Consider the following 20,745-nt stretch of genomic DNA (forward strand, 5'->3'; position numbering starts at 1 on the left):
TTACCTCATGGCTCTGTTAGGAGGTTGAGATAAAATCGAATGCAAAATATTTAGCATAGTCCTTGGTGCATAGTAACAAATTGTAGTTATTGTGACAGTTCCTGTGTCAGTCCTGCCTGTTTTGCCTGAGATCCATTTTTTGATACATCCATTCCACACCACTACTCAGTGGGATAGAGCCCTGTGTGCTGCATGTTCCAGACTCTCACATGAATTGATATACAGATATATTCAACCAATGGGAACATTGCAATGAGACTGGAGGGTGAGAGGAAGGGAGAAACCAGGGTATTTTTACCTCAGCCCTACCTCCACCTCTACCTTGGGTATAGTCTATTTTAGTAACTAGGTCTTCTTTGTTCCTCTAGTTTATTCCAACTAAACAGATAGGCTTTGGTTCCAAGAGATCCTGACCCAGAGTCTGATAATATCTCTTCTTCCCCTTTCCCTCTAAAGCTTAGGAATGGTTGTATATTCCACCTGTTGATAATCTTGGGTTGCCTCTCTGACCCTTGTTGTCTTCTCACCTCTTCCACCACCTGTGTAATAAATTCCCTGTACCATTTCCTCTCAGAATGATCTTTGTTTACTAGGTTGGTTCTTGACTGAAACATCTCATCCCTACCCATGTCCTAGGTAAATTGAAAATTTATTATAAGCAGCATGCATGTCTGTACCTTCTAGACTTCCTCCTAGAGAAGTATGTGTTCAGTTAATATTAGACATATTTATTTTTATTTTTTAATTTATTTTTTTTGAATTGAAATCTACTTGAATATATATATTTATGGGGTACAGAGTTGACTGTCAGTGTTTGTATACAGTATGTGATGATCAAATCAATATTATTAGCATGTTCATCATTACAAATTATAATTATTCTCTGTGTCCCTTATGCAATTCCTCTTTAAATGCCCCCAACCCCCACCTCTAGTAACTACAAGTCAGTTCTCTCTTTCTGAAAGTTCATTGTTTCATTGTGGCCTGTCCATCTCCTTCCTCTCTCTCACTCTCTCTTTCTCTCTCTCTCTCTCTCTGTCTCTCTCTCTCTCTCTCTCTGTCTCTCTCTCTCTCTCTCTCTCTCTCTCTCTCCTCCCACTTATGAGTGAGGACATGAACATATTTCTTTCTGTGCCTGGCTTATTTCACTTAATATATTTTTCTCCAAACTCATCCATGTAGCTGCAAATGGCAGAATTTCATTCTTTTTTATTACATTGTGTGTATAATGTATATATGCCACATTTTCCTTATCCAGTCGTCAGTGGATCAACATTTAGTTTGGTTCCATATCTTGGCTATTTAAATAGAGCTGCAATAAACATGGGAGTGCAGGTATTCCTTTGACATGATGATTTCCATTCCTTTGGGCATATACCCAGCAGTGGGATTGATCAATTGTATGCAGTTCTATCTTTTGTTGTTTGAGAAACCTCCATACTGTTTTCCATAGTGGCTGCACTAATTTACAGTTCCACCAACAGTATAGGAGGGTCCCCTTTCTCAACATCCTTGCCACCATTTGTTATTCTCAGTCTTTTTGATAATAGACAGCCTAGCTGGGGTGAGATGAAATCTCAATGTGGTTTTGATTTGCATTTCCCTGATGATTAGTGATGTTGAGCATTTTTTCATGTACCTGTTATTAAATTCAATATTTGAACACAGTGATTTACCACCTTTGGTCTGTCCTTTCTATTAACTGCATCATCACACTTGCAGGGGTAAGCCTAAACCTAGATGGCTGGATGGGCAATGTCTCTATCTACTCTCTGATTTTGTACAGACATCCAGATACCAAGGACAGGGGGCTGTAGACTGTCTTCTAAGCAGCTTGCTCTTTAATATTATTATTTCCTAGACATAATAAAGATTTTATGCATCAAATTTAGTTTAGTCTCTATTTATTGTGTTAAATATCTTTCATTCTCATTTGTTTTGGTGAGTCTACAGGCCAAAATGTGCATAATTTAAAAAGCTCATTCAATAAACTCAGCTTTTAGTAGTGCCAAGACCCATGGTGCATGATATGGGGCTAAATGCAAGCTAAAGGCTACTTAACAATGCCTTTGTAACTTCCAAATTCTGAATGAAATGTACTTGAAAAATTGAGATACATGTGTTTCTAACTTTTAATATGATTTCCTGTTATGTCGAGAATGGTAAACACATGTCAACCAGGCTGCCTTCTTTAGTGCCTATTGAACTTGAATCAACTGCAGTTGCTTCTCAACATAATGTGTTGCCATCTCTTCTAAGTGTTTTTATCTTTTTATGATAATATCATGGTCATTGTCTGCCAACATCGCATCCATGTTTCCCCTCCACCTTTGTGAAACAGGTATGTGTTTAGGGGAGATTAAGTGCCTCAACTCTTGTACTACTCATAATTTGTCTAATCCAATAAGAAACCCCACATCATTGCTACAGTGATTAATTTGGGTAACAGTGGCTTAAGCCAATTAGAGGAAATCAAGCCTATGGTCAGTGACAGTGACTTAGGAGTGGCATTGACCAAAGTTGGGTCAATAAGTCATGAGGGGAAATTTTCTAAGGGTGGTTGAGAAATACCTTCTTGCTCCTCTGGCAGAGCTATCCAAAACCATCCCTCTAGCACTTCCTGGGCAATATAACAGAAACAGCTTCACGATTTTGACCCCAGGAGTAAAGCCTGTCTTATAATGAAGTTGATATTGGTACAAAGGAAGGCAGAAAAGAGAGATGGAAGAATGCTGCTTGCTTATAGAAATCCCTGAGCTACTGAATTAAATGCACCTGAAGAGCTTCTTACGTCTGGCTTTCCACTTTATGAGGTCAAAAATTCCATCTGTTTTTTTGGATCAGTTTGAGAGGACTGTTCCTAAAAGCCAAATTCAATAATATATCAGCCTCAGACTTGGGTAAGTTCTCCTGCGCTCACTACCGGCTCTGTATGTAAAGTCTCTAACTCCATCTCTCAGATCACATCAGGCCCAATTTTTTTCTTTTTCATTGTTCTTGCTTTAATGCTCACTTCCTACAGATCTCTACCACCTCCCAGCACATGACTCACCTTCACAGCTGATTTTCATTTGTTTTACTGCCCTGCATAGATTATTACTCTTTTTCATATTCTAATACTCAGTAGGAATATCCATTGGAGAATGGGAGAAGATAGTTTCATATAGGCTCTGATTTAACTTTCAGAGTTGCAGCTGTCCACCTTGAGGTCAAACTGCACGAACTACAATTTATTATTTTGCTTTTCTTCTTTTGTGTGTTGTTTTAAATGAGTTTCAGAGAATTTTACAGCTGTATGGGACCTTGAAAGATGTACTAGCCAAATCCCTTTAGATAATAATTAGGAAAATGGGGGTCTGGAAATGTTAAGTGACTTGCCTTATTTCACACAATGGGGGACGCTGAGGAAAGATTGTAACTAGGTATGCTGGCCCCTAGCCAGTGCCCTCTGCCCAACCCCACGCCCACTTTCCTTCACAACATAAGCTTTTAAGTGCAGACTTTGGTTGCAGCTATCCTGCACAGAGCTTTGAGAATTGGCTGTTCCCAGACAGGACATCAAGTGGAGAAAGAAATGTTGCTGTTATCAGTTACCCACTGGATGACGGCCTGATCAAGCATCCTGACAGGATCAAGATTCCTCATAATTCTCCAGATCAAGACCTGTGGAGGATGCCAGGTTGCCTGTGACAGCAGGAGAGGCCAGAGTGGTTCAGAGTTCGAATCCAGTCAGATCCATTTTCAGGTTGATAATGTGAGGTGAATTTCTGAAGAAACTGTTGAAAGAGTAACAAAGAAAATTTTTTAAAAACCATCAGATTCTATTTCACCTTTAAATCCAAAGTTCTGGGCTTTTCAAGATGGCGGCGGCTGCGGCGGCTGGCGCGGAGTAGCTGAGGTGGAAAAGGCGGCCACTGGGACTCAGGCAGCTGGAAAACTTGTGGTCCTTCCTCTCGCCATCTCTTAAGGGAGGACTGCTGCTGCTGACCGGTCATGGGGGGTGACCGCCACTTTGCCCCCGGCAGGAGAGGCTGCCTCATTTACAGGCAACAGCTTTGAAGTGTGGAGCAGGAAAAGAACTGTTTCTTAGCTGCAAAAGTGAGTCTCGAAACAGGGAACACGGCGCCAGGGCTGCTGTGGATGCAGCCAGGATCCCGGAGGCTGGGGCTGCGCTGAAGGCGGCCAGCTGCCCTCTTCAGGATTCGAGGTTTCAGGCCGGCATTAAAGAAGATTCCTGGGAGCGCCCGAGCCGCGCCGCGACTGAACAGCCCGAGGCGGCAGCGGTCGAGAACTGGGAAAGGCGGCAAACCAGAGACAGGGAGCGAGCACCCGACCTGGCACAGCACTGTGAGTGATCCCTGGCACAGCTCTGTTCAGGGGGTGGATGCCCACGCGGCTCCCGCCTGCACCACCAGCCCACTCACCGCCGGTGCTGCCTCCATTTTCCCAGGTGCGGGCAGCTCCGCCCTGCTCGGCCATCACTGAGCCCTCCCACTTGCTGGCCTGGCGCCAGGCTTTCCGGAGCCTGTGGACCGGCCTTGGCTCCCACTCCCTCCGCGGTTCTCTGGCGGGGCTGGTGGTGGAGGGCGTCCTGGGCCAGTTTCGGGAGGGCAAGGAAGTACGGGTGGGCCGACTGTCACTCCACCATACCCTGGACTCCGGCCCCAGGTAAACTCCCTGTTACTGGGAGGCAGATACCATCTGTGCAGCCACCAGTTTGGAAAAAAGCCTAACGAATTTCTGGTTGGGAATAGTGTGGTAGGAGAGTTCCCAGGTCCGCTTGAACCTGCCGGAGACCAGGCTGCAGGTGGGCGCTAGACTCGGTTTATACTGGGGGGATACAAAGGTGAACAAGACCCGAGAAAGATCTACATAGTGCCACAAAGGCACCCAGAGAGACCGGTCGTCTGTGCCCAGCAGAAACCTGGTAGACATCCTGGGCGAGGCGGTGCCGAGCAGGGTCTTAAAGGCCCAGCTGTTAGACGAGGGGTGCAGAAGACACGCCCCAGCCCAGCACAGTGCGCACAGAGTGGGGAGACGTGCGGCCAGGGAGGCGGAGACTCGACAAAAACCACACACCCGGTGGGGTCGCTACTGCACGATCTAACAGCCTGGGCCAGAGCACACGAAACAGGGAGAAGTCCTGCACAGGAAGTGAAAGCTCAACAGAGATCACACACCCTGTGGTACATGACCCACCAGCCCAGCAGAGTACAAGCTGACCAGAAAGGTGGATCCCCGGAGAAGCCCAAGACCTGAGGCAACCACACACACAAGGCACTAGAGGCCAACTGAGCAGTCACGGAGGGAGCCATACGAAATTGGCAACCACAGCAACATCCTAGTTAGTCATTAGTCTCAAACCGGTGGACTGTGAAACCCCCGGCCACAATGAATAAACACCAAAAAAAAAGATACCAGAAATACAAAAAATCAAGAAAGTACACCACCAAAAGTTAATAAATCTCAAACTCTAGATCCTATAGAACAAGAAGCCCTTGAAATGACTGACAAGGAATTTCGAGTGATAATTCTAAAGAAACTGAATGAGATATAAGAAAACTCAGCTAGACATCATGATGAAATGAGGAAAAGTATACAGGATCTGAAAGAGGAAATGTACAAGGAAATCAATGTCCTGAAAAAAAATGTAGCAGAACTTGCTGAACTGAAGAAGTTATTCAACGAAATAAAAAACACAACGGAGAGTTTAACCAGCAGGCTTGTCGAAGTTGAAGAGAGAACCTCTGAACTTGAAGATGGGCTGTTTGAAATAACACAAGCAGACAAAAAGAAAGAAAAAGAATCAAGGACATTGAAGAAAATCTGAGAGAGATATCAGACAACCATAAGCGATCAAATATCCGAGTCATGGGTATTCCAGAAGGGGAGGAAAATGGAGATTCCATTGAAAACATATTCAACAAAATAGTGGCAGAAAACTTCCCAGGTATAGGAAAAATCACAGATCTTCAGATCCAGGAAGCTCAACGATCTCCAAATGTATTCAACCCAAAAAGGCCTTCTCCAAGACATGTCATAGTCAAATTGGCAAAACTCAGAGACAAAGAGAGAATCTTAAAAGCTGCAAGAGAGAAGCGTCAAATCACCTATAAGGGAGCCCCAATCAGGTTAACATCAGACTTTTCATCACAAACCCTAAAAGCTAGAAAGGAATGGGATGATATTTTCAAAATACTAAAAGACAAAGATTGCCAGCCAAGAATACTCTACCCTGCAAGGCTATCCTTCCGAAATGAGGGGCAAATAGTATATTTCTCAGACAAACAAAAACTGCGGGAGTTCACTACCACAAGACCACCCTTACAAGAAATCCTCAAGGGAGTACTGGGTTTGGTTCCTGAAAAATAACTACCACTGCCATAAAAACCCAAGAAAAATCTAAACGCGCTAGTATAATAAAAATGGCATTCATGAAGAGAAAACAAGCTAACAAAAACACTATCTACAACCTAAGGAACCAACAAACACAGAAAACAAACAGTAAATCAGAAAGCAAGGAACAAAAGACACTTAAGACAACCAAACAACCAATAAAATGCTAGGAATAAATCAACACCTTTCAATAACAACTCTTAATGTAAAAGGCTTAAATTCCCCAATTAAAAGACACAGACTGGCTGACTGGATCAAAAAGCAGGACCCAACTATATGCTGTCTACAAGAGACCCACCTCACCCATAAAGATTCACACAGACTAAGAGTGAAAGGATGGAAAAAGATTTACCATACAAACAGAAAAGAAAAACGAGCTGGAGTAGCTATTCTTTTATCTGACAAAATAGACTTTAAACTAAAAACCATAAAAAGAGACAATGAGGGACACTACTTAATGATAAAAGGACTGATCCATCAAGAAGACATAACAATCATAAATATGTATGCACCCAATGTTGGAGCAGCCAGATTTATAAAACAAACTCTATTAGACCTAAAGAAGGAAATAGACACTAATACCATAATAGCAGGGGACCTGAACACCCCACTGTCAATATTAGACAGATCATCTAGGCAAAGAATCAGTAGAGAAACACAAGACCTAAACAAGACTCTAGACCAATTGGAATTGGCAGATATCTACAGAACATTCCACCCAACAACCTCAGAATATTCATTCTTCTCATCAGCACATGGATCATTCTCCAGGATAGATCACATATTAGGTCACAAATCAAGTCTCAATAAATTCAAAAAAATTGGAATTATCCCATGTATCTTCTCAGACCACAATGGATTAAAACTAGAAATTAATAACAAACGAAACTCTGGAAACTATACAAACACATGGAAATTAAACACCATTCTACTTAATGACATATGGGTCCAAGAAGAAATCAAGCAGGAAATCAAAAAGTTTATTGAAACTAATGAAAACAATGATACATCATACCAAAACCTGTGGGATACTGCAAAAGCAGTACTGAGGGGAAAATTTATTGCATTAAACGCTCACTTCAGAAGAATAGAAAGATGGCAAGTGAACAACCTAACACTTCACCTTAAAGAACTAGAAAAACAAGAACAATCCAAACCTAAAGTTAGCAGACGGAAAGAAATCATTAAGATCAGAGCAGAACTGAATGAAATTGAAAACCAAAAAACAATTCAAAAGATCAACGAATCAAAAAGTTGGTTTTTTGAAAAGATAAATAAAATTGACAAACCATTAGCATGGCTAACAAAAAAAAGAAGAGAGAAGACTCAAATAACAAAAATTAGAAATGAAAAAGGTGATATTACAACTGATTCATCTGAAATACAAGGAATCATTCGAGACTACTGTAAACAACTATACGCCAACAAATTTGAAAATCTGGAGGAAATGGATAAATTTCTGGACACACACAAGCTCCCAAAACTGAACCGTGAAGACGTAGAAAATTTGAACAGACCAATAACAATAAAGGAGATTGAAGCTGTTATCAGAAGGCTCCCAACAAAGAAAAGACCAGGACCAGATGGATTCACAGCAGAATTTTACCAAACATTCAAAGAGGAATTGACACCGATTCTTTACAAACTATTCCAAAAGATTGAAACGGACGCAAATCTCTCAAACTCATTCTATGAAGCAAACATCATCCTGATACCAAAACCAGGTAAAGATATAACCAAAAAAGTAAACTACAGGCCAATATCCCTGATGAATATAGATGCAAAAATCCTCACTAAAATACTAGCAAACAGAATACAGCAACACATACGAAAAATTATTCATCACGATCAAGTGGGATTCATCCCAAGGATGCAAGGTTGGTTCAACATACGCAAATCAATAAATGTGATACACCATATTAATAAACTCAAACACAAGGACCATATGATCATCTCTATAGATGCTGAAAAAGCATTTGATAAAGTTCAGCACTCATTCATGACAAAGACCCTCTATAAGTTAGGTATAGAGGGAAAGTATCTCAACATAATTAAAGCCATATATGCCAAACCCACAGCCAATATCATCCTGAATGGGGAAAAGCTGAAAGCTTTTCCTTTAAGAACAGGAACTAGACAAGGATGCCCACTCTCACCACTCCTATTCAACATAGTGTTGGAAGTACTAGCCAGAGCAATCAGAGAAGAGAAGGAAATAAAGGGCATCCAGATTGGAAAAGATGAAGTCAAACTGTCCCTGTTTGCACATGACATGATCCTATATATCGAACAGCCTAAAACCTCTACAAAAAAACTGCTAGAATTGATAAATGATTTCAGCACAGTAGCAGGATACAAAATCAACACTCAAAAATCAGTAGCATTTCTTTTCTCCAATAGTGAACATGCAGAAAGAGAAATCAAGAAAGCCTGCCCATTTACAATAGCCACCAAAAAAATAAAATACTTAGGAATTGATTTAACCAAGGAGGTGAAAAATCTCTATAATGAGAACTACAAAACACTGCTGAGAGAAATTAGAGAGGATACAAGAAGATGGAAAGATATCCCATGCTTTTGGATTGGAAGAATCAACATAGTGAAAATGTCCATACTACCCAAAGTGATATACAAATTCAATGCAATCCCCATCAAAATTCCAAAGACATTTTTCTCAGAAATGGAAAAAACTATCCAGACATTTATATGGAACAATAAAAGACCACGCATAGCCAAAGCAATGCTGAGCAAAAAAAATAAAGCTGGAGGCATAACACTACCTGACTTTAAGCTATACTACAAAGCTATAATAACCAAAACAGTATGGTACTGGCATAAAAACAGACACACTGACCAATGGAATAGAATAGAGAATCCAGAAATCAACCCACACACTTACTGTCAGCTGATCTTTGACAAAGGCATCAAGCCTATTCAGTGGCGAAGGGACTGCCTCTTCAGCAAATGGTGCTGGGACAACTGGATATCCATATGCAGGAGAATGAAACTTGATCCATACCTCTCGCCGTATACTAAAATCAACTCAAAATGGATTAAGGATTTAAATATACACCCTGAAACAATAAAACTTCTTAAAGAAAACATAGGAGAAACACTTCAGGAAATAGGACTGGGAACAGACTTCATGAATACGACCCCAAAAGCACGGGCAACCAAAGGAAAAATAAACAAATGGGATTATATCAAACTAAAAAGCTTCTGCACAGCAAAAGAAACAATTAACAGAGTTAAAAGACAACCAACAGAGTGGGAGAAAATATTTGCAAAATATACATCTGACAAAGGATTAATATCCAGAATATATAAGGAACTCAAACAACTGTACAAGAAGAAAACAAGCAACCCAATTAAAAAATGGGCAAAAGAGCTAAGTAGGCATTTCTCTAAGGAAGATATCCAAATGGCCAACAGACATATGAAAAAATGCTCAACATCACTCAGCATCCGGGAAATGCAAATCAAAACCACATTGAGATACCATCTAACCCCAGTTAGGATGGCTAAAATCCAAAAGACTCTGAACGATAAATGCTGGCGAGGCTGTGGAGAAAAAGGAACTCTCATACATTGTTGGTGGGACTGCAAAATGGTGCAGCCTCTATGGAAAATGGTATGGAGGTTCCTCAAACAATTGCAGATAGATCTACCATACGACCCAGCTATCCCACTGTTGGGAATATACCCAGAAGAATGGAAATCATCAAGTCGAAGGTATACCTGTTTCCCAATGTTCATCGCAGCCCTCTTTACAATAGCCAAGAGTTGGAACCAGCCCAAATGCCCATCATCGGATGAGTGGATACGGAAAATGTGGTACATCTACACAATGGAATACTACTCAGCTATAAAAACGAATGAAATACTGCCATTTGCAACAACATGGATGGACCTTGAGAGAATTATATCAAGTGAAACAAGTCAGGCACAGAAAGAGAAATACCACATGTTCTCACTTATAGGTGGGAGCTAAAAATTAATATATAAATTCACACACACACACACACACACACACACAGAGACACACACACACACACACGCACACAAACCGGGGGGGGGGGAAGAAGATATAACAACCACAATTATTTGAAGTTGATATGACAAGCAAACAGAAAGGACATTGTTGGGGGGGAGGGGGGGAGGGAGAAGGGAGGGTGGTTTTGGTGATGGGGAGCAATAATCAGCCACAATGTATATCGACAAAATAAAATTTAAAAAAATAAATAAAATAAATAAAATAAATCCAAAGTTCTCTAAAGATTCCTTAAAAAATATTACTTGAGGCCATTGAGGCTTTCTGGAGGTGGTATTTACCAATGGTTAGAGATCTTGATTCTGGAGTGAGACTTCCTGGTTTGTAGCCATCTCTGACACTTACTGGTTATTTCAAGCCTCAGTTTTCTCTTCTGTAAATCAAGGATCAGAGTAGCAATCAACTTCATAGGATTTGGGGGAATATTAAGTAAGTTAATTAAGGTAAAAATCTTAGAACAGTGTCTGTTAAATTGCACACTCTAAATAAGTGATAACTGTTAATATCATCATCATCTTCATCAAGTATAATAATTTTATTTTGCAGGAAAGATGAAAGAAAATATATCAAATTACATAAAAGAATTAGTGGATAAGAAAGACATGAGGTGAATACATATGGGAACCCAAGAAAGAGGTACAAGAAGCATAAAAGAAAAGATGAAAGGCAAAATGAAAAGAGACAGATGATAGCAGGGAGAGGTGACCGATTTCATTTGTTGTGCTCGTGGAGATTGAGGACAAATATTTGAGCCAGGGACTGTATTTGTTTCAGAAGTGAACCCCCTTCCCAATTAAATAACAACAACTGAAAGACAGGATTGCCACCTTTGTGTCCTTTATAGGAGAAAAAAATATTGAATAAGTGCCAAAATATAATTATAACCCACTGTAAATGTTATATTAGGTAGTCAAGGTAAGCCTCTCTCAGAAAGGGACATTCACAAAGAGTTTTCTATAACTTAAGCATCAGGAATATGTGCAACACTTTATCTATTTATCTATTCAGTTTTTCATTCTTGCTTTATTCATTCATCATTTATTTTGTAGCAACTATACCCTAGACCTTTTGCATCATGCTGGGAATACACAGAAGCCAGAGGAAGCAAGTGTGTAGTGTGTAAAAGAATAAGGGTCATAGAATCAGATGGGAGTCATGAAGTAATACACAAAAAATTGGGAAATTATTCTTGGGGGATTGTTAGGAAGAGATTCAGAAGAAAATTAGCCTTTCTTTTTTTTTTTTACAAATTCCATGCCAATCTCTCTGACAATCCACAGATGCCATCTCATTTGTGAAACCATATCATCTAGGAAGTCATGACAAAGATTCTTAAATTCAACATAGTCAGAGAAAGGGCTGGAGTCCAGGTTCAGAGTCTTTCTGCTCCATGACAGTGCTGTAGAGTGGGGAGGAGTGATCAGTGGAAATGGCCAGTAAGAGGACTGAGAATCACATACTTGTTTCCTGTAGGAAGAACCTGGCACAGTGTGTCACCAGCGAGATCACAGGACTCTGCCATTAGCAAGAATGGTGCAGAGGGCTTTCTACTCTGCTGTGACCTCTCATTTACACCACTGAGGCACTCTGACCTCATTTTCTTTCTTCCAGCTTCTCAGCCAAATCACAACCACACTCTTTCAAAGACTAGGAAGGTACTAGCTCATTATAAAGCTGATATCAGATAAAGGGGCCAGCACACATTGTAGAATAACTGCCATATTAGGCTTGTGGTGGGTGTCTGGAGTAAAAAGGTGGAGAGAGACTGAATCTTAGCTACATAGGCCACACATGGGTGGGTTACCCATTTGAAGGCTTCCACTGAAATTCAGGTCTGATTTTGTCTGTGTGTGCCCATGTGCATTTTTGTAAGAAGGGAATATTTGTAACTATTGTCAAATTTTCGAGGAATCAATGACAGCGACATGTTCAGTAATTAAATACTGATCATACAACATTCACCTTTTACAAACTAAGAGCAAGTTTGACTAATAAACCTGGCCATGTTTATAAACAAGCAGAAATAAAGAGAAAATTATATTCATCAAATATATGAAATAGAGCTGTATCAAACACTTTATAGATGTTCTCACAGTTGCCTATAAAAATTTATAGCAGCTCATTTCCCCCTTTACTAAAGCTTTGTAAACACCAACAGAGAAGCTGAGCAATTTGATCAAGGTTATGTGGTTAAAAAGCTGAGTTAGAACTAGAATCAAGTTTCTAGGCTTTTAGGATTATATATTTTTAAGTGTCTTATATTCTTTCATCTTCAAAGGATTATGTTTAGAAAAAACTGATAAATTTTCATATGGAGACTATAAATAAAGGAACCCATGAATTCAAAGTAGTATGGATAAAGTGCTTTATTTCTCTCACTCAAATAAGTTGCATTCCACCACTTTATCAACACAATAAATATGTTGTATGTGTTGGTAAAGAGTTAATTTTACCATAAAACTGCTATATGAACGTAAAGGTATCAACGTGAGCACGGCAGTCAGGTACCATTATGCCACTCAAGAGATAGAGTATGGTGAGGCTTGACATGTTCTGAAAATTTGAAAATACAAATCTGGGATAGAAGGGGCTGTCTCTGTATCCCAATGGACACAGGGAGGTCCATTTCAATGACAAAAATAACTATTCAGGGCTTTCTTTGTGCCCCTTTCTTCTTACCCTTTTAATTTACTAACTTGTTGAGACTTCACAGAGGCATGAAAATAACAAGGAATTCAGAAGGAAACAAGCTCACATTTGAATGTTAGAACCATCATTTAATTGTAAAAGGAATAAAAATAAAAATGCTTATCATGTATGCAGCAGTTGTTTTGTGTCCGAAATTGGGCTAAAAACTTTACATTTATCGCATTTAATCCTCATAGTAAACTATCAAGGTCGATCTTATTATTATTCTCATTTTACACATGGGAAAATTAACATTGAAAATTTGCCAAGCATGTGCATGTGTGTTGCACATGCGCGCGCACACACACACACACACACACACACACACACAACTTGTTCAAGGTCACATAACAATTTTGTGATAGAAGCCTGGATTCAAATTTATTCTTGCACAATTCAAAATTTTAGAGACTTCAACTAGTATAATACACAGTTTCTCTTATTGTGGATCTGTCTCTTTTCCTTTAAGCCATTTACTTGCCTTCTTTGACCCTCGGATTTTTGTGTTTTATTACTATTATTTAAGATAAAATCCAAAGGACCAGCCACAGTTATCTCATAGAATTGTTTTGAGAATGAAATAGAATCATGCATTTAAAATGCCTGGGCCATAGAAGCAGACTTACAAAGGTTGTTCCCTTCCCGCTTTGAATCAACAGCTCTCCTTGGAGCTCTCCTCCACAGTCTCTGCTTCTACATCCTTTCCTTGCCCTACCCATTGCTTGGGCACAGATAGCAGAGGGGCCCAGTGACAAGAGCTATGGTTACCACTAGCTGCACATCTGGGGTCAAGTAATTTCTTCATTAATTTTCTTATTGCAAACAGTTTCGGTAAGAGAAAGCGTCCATTAGTAAATATTGATGCCGGCCGGCAGGGCGTGCAAGCTGTCAAACGGCTAAAATGAGGAACTGTCAATTCAGCTGCAAGAACAGGGGAAGCCAGTTTGAAGCAGAGATGAATAAGAGTTTAATGTAACTAAAAGAGCAAGCAAACACTCATCCCTGATGAACAACGACAAAGAACGTTTAAGGTTGTGCTGTGTTTGGAGCAAGTAAACAGCAGCGTCATGAAAGCCCATATTTTAAGACAGAATTTAATTTAAATCAATTTTCAAAGAAATAAAAAAAGAAAGAAAAATGCATGATGTTTGCCATGTGCAATGTTTTGGATCAAATATGAGCAAGATGCAGACATTGTTTTTAAGTTTACAAATAATAAAGAGTACAGTGTCGTTATTGAGAACAAAATTTTACATTCAGAAATATCTGGATGTAAACTCAGGTGTTAGGATCGTGTGCTCCCTATGCAAATCTTAGTTCCTCCTCAAAAAATAGAAATGATAATTAATGCCAATGTCTACTTGAGGTGGGAAAGGGGGAGAAAAAGGAGGTTAGCAAGACACTGGTAAAGGACCACAAAAAATGACTGCATTGTGTAACGTAAATTTAAAACAATTTTTAAAAGGAAGGTATTAGCACATAACATTATAATATAAAATTCTAGGAGTAAAAAAGATAGGACTTCGAAAATAACATCTGCTTGTTTAGATCAACAGTTAGGAAATGAAACAGGAACTTTGAAATTGTGTATTGAGAAAAGGTTAGAATTGGCCATGCTAATTTTTTTAAGATTGTTACAGGCAGGGAGAATAGTAAAGACAAAGGTTGGGAGGTGGGAAAGTGTAGAGCAGGAGTGGTAAAATGAGACTATTTTGCTTGTCTTTGAATACTGAGTGTGGTTTTGAGGACTATCAGGAGTAAAGATTGTGAGACAAATTTGCATCTAGATCTTTGGAGAGTTTTAGGTGCTGGGCCAATAGGCTAGAGTTTCAATGTCTAGTATTAAAGTTACCATGAAGGTTTTCTTGAAGAAGATAGAAATATCATAATTTCATTTTCATCAGGCCACAGTTCCATCTCCAACCTTAAATTTGCATAGTGTGGTCGCAAAGCACCTCTTCCCTCCATGTGAAGATACAACAATAAGACAGCAGCAGAGAACCCACCCATGCTGGCACCCTGATCGTAGACTTCTAGTGCCCAGAACTGAAAGAAATACATTTCTGATGTTTGTAAGCCACCCAGTCTATGGTATGCTGTTACAGCAAGTCGAACTGACTAAGTTGGTGATGCTCAAGAGCATTGGTTCAAATGTTTGATGGTCTGCTTTTCAGGCTTAGATGACTGTGGAATCTCAGTCAAATTATTTTGCCTCTTTCTACCTCTGTTTCCAAATCAGTAGGATAGCATTGTTATGATCCCTAACTTGTAGTACTATATGATGATTAGATAAGATAATATATTGCTTCATTTAGAAAACAGCCTGTTGTCATCATCACTTAGGTCAATAAGTTATTCAATAATACTCAGTAAATAATAGCTGTTGTTAAAAAATGTATTACCTGAATGTTTGGCAATGATACTGCTAAATCACTCTTTCTCCCACAGCTCACATCCCGCATCTAAATTCTTATTTGACAATGTGTATTGCTATGTTATGAACCTATGCCTAAACCATCATAGTATACAATACATTAGCAGTGGCTGGACTGCAGTGGAAATATCACAGCAGAAGTGATCGAAAATCTGGGTCATCATAAGAAAGATCATGCTGAGAAATCAGGTCCCAGATGGGCAGAGGCAGGAATCAGATCTCAGAGAAGCATGCCCCTTCCAAGAAAATCACTGGTTACTTTACTGGGGGAGGAAAACTCCCATTTGACGTTTGGTTCAACTAGCCATGAATTTTCCTGCTGGTTTGCCCTAATTGTGTCTCAGACACTGGACATTGTTGAGTAATCTTGCAATTTTGATCCCCAAGGTACTAATGCTCTAGTGATTCTCTATCACTTTCTATCAAACCAGCCTCCTGTTTCTAACCCTGAAGACTAAATATAAACTGAGCTTCATACTTTCCAAGTCACATGCCCAGTTAGTGGAAGTCCAGGTACAGAACTTTGGTGCACTGCCTGGTTATCTGTTGCACTGTACTGCCTCTCTATCTGCCTAGAGATATGAAAAACCTACAGAGCTGTATGTGGATAAGATGTATGTGAATACTACTCTCAAGTCCAAATCCTTCCATGTGTAAGGTACTTCTCAAAATTTTTACATGGCTTTTTATTACACCTCATGTAACAGCACAATAATAGGCGATTAGTCTTACTTCAAAAGTTAGGCAACTCTGGGAGAAAGGAGGGTTTGGGGAATAGAGCTTGTAGGATATCTCAGAAAGATTGGAACTATTTAGCTGGGAGAAGAGAAGGTGGTTGAGTAACTTAATAATAATCTTCAAGAGTTATTAAAAGACCAGCTGTTACCCATTTCCACCCTGGGTAGTAGGGAGGAAATTGCAGTCCTGAGAATTTCTTTACATCATTATGAAGAACATTTTTTTTTTCTTTAGCTATAAGGTCTATTAGACACCAAACATGTTATTAAGCAAAATTGTGGACTATTTCACCTGGAAATATTCCAGAATAGGGTGTATATCCTAGACGGTGGTTCTTACGTGCTATCTCTTGGACCATTAACATCAACTCACTTGGGGCATCTGTTACAGATACAGATTCCTGGGACCCACTGCAGACTTATGGAGTCAGAATTTTTGAGAGTAGGGACAGAATTCTATATATTTTAACAAGGCCCAATCCCATGTGAATCTTATGCACAGCTACACTTGGAAACCCCTCATGTAGGTAAAATCAGTAAAATTTTATGCAGCAAGAGTGTATTGAATGCCTATTTGTGATCCTATCACTGCTGTTAGGTTTAGGGAATAAAGACAGTAAAAGGATATAGTATAATTGTAGTCCTTGTGGAGCTTTCCATAAACTAATTAAAAACTGATGATGAATTAGAGCAACTGTTTTGCCTTCAACTTAGTGTGACTTGGGAAAAGTTTTTTTAAATTCCTTTGGCCTAAAGTCCAAAATTGTTACATTAAGTGACTGGAATAAAGTGGATCTGTAAATTCTTGTGAATATTTAAAATCATATAATATAGAATAAATCCTATTTAAAAAAATAACTAGATGCTGTTAAAAGTGTGCAGGAGAGGACAATAGGAGGGAGGCCAGTTCATGTGGACAGAACTTACCAGGGTAAGCTTCGTAGAAAACTGAAGATTAAAACTTGGCATTGAAGGACAGATAAGATAGTAAGACATATGTATGTGCATATATAGGGGCCTCCAATTTTTTAAACACCTATTGTATACCAGGTATTTACACACATTTCAACATTTAATATCTATAAAATCTTCTGTTGAGGAAGTAGAGACTAGTTGTAGACAATTTTACCATATTCCAGTCATTCAGGTACTTTGCAAGTGTTATCTGATTGAGTAATAATTATTACACCATTTTCCCAAGTGGCATGATAGAGCTTTCTCTGAGCCCAATAATTCTTATATTTGCATGGCATGGGGAAGGGTTTAGGAGTTTGGGGTGGGGGAGAGAGAGAGTTGGGGAGAGAATTGGGGAGAGAAGGAAGGAAAAAGGATAGACATTTTGTTTTGTGGAGGCAGAAATTAAATGGTGAGTACAAATTACTGAAAACTCTGCAGTTTAAGGTTGTTGTCTGTTTACGTAATTGAATCATGCCAACTGATTCAGGAATGATAAGTTGCTGCATGTGAATTTCAGTGATGCATTTTTTAAATCGGACCTCAAGATTTTAAAAACAGAATGCATGTTAGTATAGTTAGTATAGTAAATATTCAACTACTTAGAAAATAACTTTGAATTTCCTAAGCAGTTAAACATTTTCTTATTAAGTAGGGTTCATAAAACTTTTTTGTTTTATGTCCACAGGAAGAGAGAACTGTTTCAATTCCTAAAGGCTTAGGTCTCAAGAATGTTTGTCTCAAGTATTAATTCAAAAACTTAATTAAATGGCCAAACCATATTTATATATGAGCGGATGACACGCATTCATCAGGCAGTAGTAACTCACAATAGTTAAGAGCTTGGGCATAAGGACCAGTTAAACTTAAATTCAAATTCTTGTTCTGCCACTAAAAAAATAAATAAATAAAAAAGAGAGAGAGAAGAAAAGGAGGGAGAAAAGGAAGAGGATTAGTTCTGAAAGGAAGGAAGGAAGGAAGGCAAACTCTCTTTTTCAAGATGAATTTTACCAAAATTTCTTCATAAAACTGAGGCTCCTTGAAACATTTCTGACAAAATGAAAGTAGTAGTGAATCACTCAATATTCACATGCTTAACATGGTGTTTTTTAAGTAGCCATATTACAGTCACATCAATCTTTTGGCTGCCATTATGTTGTTTCATGTCATGTAGCCTAGTATTGGGGAAATAAATTAAATGTCTCTGTGACCTCTGCTCCTCCTGAAAACTCCTCTGAGAAAAAAAAAAAAAGTCAGGTTGTGAATGCCATTTCTAAAATACGTCATCACAGACTGCACATATATGTGTGTGTTTTTCTTATAAGTGAAGAATATGGTACAATTATAGCAATTTCAACTTTACCATGAATCCTTCACTTTCTAACAACATGATTACATGTTGTATTATCACTTTTAAGATGTGATAGATTGTTAAAATGCAAATTTTGACTGAAGCATATTCCACACTAAGGTTCTAGACCAAGAAGCACACATTTCAAAACAATGGATGGGAACCTATTTGACAATTCTTCAACAATAGCCATTAGGTGGGTGGATCAAGGTTTGTGTACTTCACAGAAAGAGGCCGATGTCTGAGAGTCATGGTAAATCCTGAACAGATGAGAAAGGTGTTTGAGAAAGAATGACTGGTGTCAGTATGTATGTGTGTAAGTATTTATATATGTACATATCCTATAAGTGTCTATTGGAGTGCTTAGGGACAGAGAAATCCTATAAAGATGAACATATCCAGGATCTAGATCTTTATCTTTAAATGACATTCTTCACTAAAAGGAGCCAGGGATCTAAAAGAAATGGCTGATTTTAATGCTATGGGAGCAATAGTACAGGATGAACCTGATATTCCTTGATGTATCAGAAAATATGTAAATGCAAAGAATAATGGGGCAAATAAAAAGGCATAGAAACCAGCCTGACAGAACTTCCACTGAAATAAGCCTGGTGTCAAATTAAATAACGGTGGTAGTAAATTATAACCCGTTAAATAAAATAGGCACCCATGAGTTCATTATGATATAAGTAAGTAAATAAATAAATGACTGGGGAGAAATAAATGCCAACTAATAAATGGAGAAAGAACTATGGCCATAGGAAATCATTATTTGGCAACCACAGTATAAATTTATTTCTCCAGCTAACATCAATGGATGCTGAAATTAGTGGTCGAAAGTTTGGTAAGAAATAGAATGCTTGCATAGTCTCAAAATAGCTCCCCATGTAATAACTATTAATTACATAGGTAACTTTGCAGTGTAGAAACCCGATAGATCCAACCTAAATCAGGTGATCAAAGCTAGCATCACGAGTAGTAGGACAGATTGAAATTGCACACCACTTGACTGGATAGAATGAAAAGAATACCTTCTTTGTTATATTTTTACCTTCTTTGTTATATTTTTTGCCAAGAATCCGTAATCTAAATCTGATTATGAGGAAATATCAAACAAATTCAAGTTGAGTGACGTTCTACAAAATAATTGGCTATGATAGTCAAAAGCGTCAGAGCCATTAAAGACAAGGGAAGGCAAAGAACTGTTTCTGATTGAAGGATACTAAAAAGATATGACAATTAACTCCAATATATGATCTTGGATTTGACCCTCTTTCTATAAAGGGCATTGTTGAGAAATTAAAGATACTCGGAAGGGTTTGTGCAACTGGGTGTGAGTAATGTATATGTGTTAATTTTCTAACTTTACATAGTTACATAGTTACTTTGCCTAGTAATATTAATTTACACATTGTTCTAATTCATCTGGAACATTGCCTGATGGCATACCATTACAGAACGGTGGCAGGGAGCAATTGACTAGCTCTTCTAGACTCTTCACATGCATAAGCTAATTCACATGTATAAAGTACTTTGGTAACTTGCTTAATTTGGGATAAAATTGAGTGAGCCATTTCATAGGAATATTGAGCCATGTGTTGAATGCACAGGTCATTTAGTAAACAGGAAAGAAAAAAAAAAAAAAAACACTGAGGTTGCCTAATGTGAGTTGGAAATTAGGTAATTGTTACATCTTCAAACATTTGAGATGCTTTTTGTTGGAAAAGTGTTGTGTTTATTCCTGTAGGCACAGAGGGTAAACCAACTAACTGAAGACTGAGGATAAGATTTAGATTCACAAAGATAGTCCAATGATCAGTGCTGCCAAAGGAGCATACTGCCTTGTGAGAGAGTGAGTTTCTTATAGCGAGATCTGCTCAAGACAAGTCTGGGTGATAACTTGTTAAGGATGGGACCAAGTAGGTAGACGAAGTAGGGACAAAGGACAGCCTGCTTTCTACATCTTCCTAAACTGAAATATTTAATATCCTATGAGTTCACAAGCAGTGGAAGGTAGAATTAGACCAAGCAGATGTGTTCAAGGAGGTAGAATCTTAAATACGGATGTTTTTATTCTTACTCATAAACACATTAAGGCGTCCCACTTCTAAGAGACAAGTAAAACTCAAAATGT

This window comes from Cynocephalus volans, chromosome 17, assembly GCF_027409185.1.
Source record: "Cynocephalus volans isolate mCynVol1 chromosome 17, mCynVol1.pri, whole genome shotgun sequence".
NCBI classification, from domain to species: Eukaryota; Metazoa; Chordata; class Mammalia; order Dermoptera; family Cynocephalidae; genus Cynocephalus; species Cynocephalus volans.